The 2,592-nt window shown below is 38.9% G+C and overlaps 1 pseudogene; it reads left to right on the top strand.

Moving 5' to 3' along the window:
* The first annotated feature begins 434 nt into the window (after positions 1 to 434).
* On the top strand, positions 435 to 2,432 carry LOC129676974 (39S ribosomal protein L40, mitochondrial-like; annotated as a pseudogene).
* Positions 2,433 to 2,592: the final 160 nt, after the last annotated feature.

The raw sequence follows: 2,592 nt of genomic DNA, 5'->3' as shown, positions 1-2,592 counted from the left end.
ATAATATTTTAATGGAAAACAGCTAGGAGGGATGGAAGACAATAGTTGAAAAGGATTAACAGATGAAAGAGGAAGACCCAGAGACTCTATAAAATACAGAAGTTAGGGAGCAGACTTCTAGCTTTGGATTTCCCCAACACAAATTGTATAATTCTGTTGCTTTACCTTGCTCTATGACCTTGTCTTGTCTTTCTTGGTTATTAAATTCTTTGTTCATGCCAAGGAATGTGCTTGTTGATGCCCTAGACAACTTCTGTTACCCTCATTACAGAAGGAGAAAGAGAAGTAAGGGGAGAGAGGGGAAAAGGAAGAGAAGGCAAAATTAGAATAGTGATATTTCAAGATGTAAGAATGAAGAAAACAGTCACATTTAAAACTTTAATCTGCCACCATACAAATTTTGATGACACCATGGATATGTTACAAAGAATACAATGGTCAGTGAAGAGGGGATAAAGACAGTAAGAACAGCACAGAAAGGGTATCATAACATTAAAGACAACAACTAATTTTCTAAAAGTTAATAAGACCAAATTGAGATATGTGATTAATTTTCTAGTTTATGTTATCCATTTCAAAAATGGCTAAAAGTTAAGGTTAAAGCATCTATGAAGAAAATAAGACTTTCGTTCAAGCATCTCAGAATGGCTCATGGAGCATCTGTATTCAATGATGTGAGGGTTTCACAAAATGTAGACCCTTTGGTACTACTGACGCCCAATGAATCACAACTCTCCAGTTGATATAGCAATACATTAAAGCTTTGTCTTTGATCTGATAAAGTAGGAGTCATCCAGAGAAATGAATCATGGGCACAATAGTAAAGGCAAGATTTTGGGTCTTCCTTACTCACTGATAGATAGAAACCTGGCATTATCGGGCTGGCTCCCTCTGCTGAAGCCAACAGAAAGCTTTCCTGAATTTGATTGCACAGAGGCAGTTGTTTGTAGATCATGTCTCTTATAACAAAGCACACGCTCTTATTCTGCCCAAGGATTTTGTGCACTTGAGGGTATTTCCAGACTCAGTATCTACATTTGATGCCAGAAACCTCGAATTACCAGGATTCAAGAATATTCTTTGTTGTCATTTGAGTAAAATCGTCTTCCATGCCATAGAAATAGTTATTATACTTAATTATGAAAAATAATCTTGATAATTTTATTCCAAGTTTACTCATTTGCACTTACGCATATTTTTCAATTAAATTTGATCTAAATATAGTTACAAGTTATAAAAGACTACATGCAAGCACTGCAAAAGTATTTTAGAAAATAAGTGTGCAAATCTTGCAATAAAAGGCTATTACATTTAAATAAAAATTCACAAACCATTTTGAAGATGTTGAGTGTTACCTGATCTTGTATGTGGACATACGTGCTGGGAGGAGGCTGTTTTTAACATGCCTATGTATTTTATATCATAAAATTTCAAAAATTTCCTTTTTATTTCCTCCTTGAAGCATTAATATCAATATTAATATCAGTTTCCAGTGCACTTTGTGGCAGACAGAGAATTAGAGACCTAGGGAAACTGTGGCGTATTGCAGAAAAGTAGATTTGCTATATTATAATGACAGTGTACTAGACACTTACATTCAAAAATCATGTTTCACACAGCAGCACAGCGACAGCCATTGCTTTTCAGGCCACCTTCAGGCCGCTGTTTCTCTTCTTAATTCCTGAATCTATACCATAAGTGTTCAAACTATACCATGTGAGCAGACTGAAAACACTTTCAACATCAGGGCAAGTCTTCCTCTCCCGGTGTACATCACAGAGGTAACCATCTAGCACCATCATGGCAAGACTGTTTAAATTAAGTCAATTAAACAAACTTCACTTGCTCTCTGAGTAAACTGGCTAAAGTGTTAGAGCACCTATCATTCCTTTCTACCATCCCAGAACACTGTGCTGCTGTGTTCTGTGTGAACTCTGCGGCCTCAGAGTTGGATACCTGGAACCTGCTAGACACAGATCAGACACACCCACCAGAGAGCTTCACTGCTGTCCTTTTGGGAGCTCATCCCCATGAGAGAGGAACCTCTACGAGAGAAGAAGGTAGACCCTAGGAAGGACCAAGCAATAAAGGATCAATTGAAAAAGAGGATCCAAAAACTGGAAAAAAAGCCACCCAAGACAGTGCCCTAGGGAGGAGCATTCTTCTGAGGAAAGTGAGCAGAGAGCTCTTCTGCTGGAGAGGTCAGCACTATATAAGCAGCAGGAGCAGGAGAAAGCCATGCTGGAAGCCCAGCAGAAAGTGCTGGAGGGAGCTGAAGCTTGAGTCTGCAGAGCTCTATTCTGAGGCCATAAAGTGCAACCCCAGCCTGTTCCCCTTTGAAAAAGAAGATCCACATTACACATCACCTGTCTCCTGAAGGCAGGTACAATGACATCACCGAGGTGTACACACAAGTAGAATTCAAAAGATAGAACTGATCACTGCTGTCCTCAGAACATGCTGGCTCTGGGGATCAGGATGAGCAAGCTGAAGTCTACTTTCCCTGAGGAGACATCCTGGTAACAAATAAAGTATAATCAAATGAAAGAAGAAGAAGAAGAAGAAGAAGAAGAAGAAGAAGAAGAAGAAGAA

This window comes from Psammomys obesus, unplaced genomic scaffold (genome assembly GCF_907164565.1).
Source record: "Psammomys obesus unplaced genomic scaffold, mPsaObe1.curated_primary_1811, whole genome shotgun sequence".
Taxonomy (NCBI): Eukaryota; Metazoa; Chordata; class Mammalia; order Rodentia; family Muridae; genus Psammomys; species Psammomys obesus.
This window is presented reverse-complemented; position numbering and strand designations above follow the sequence as displayed.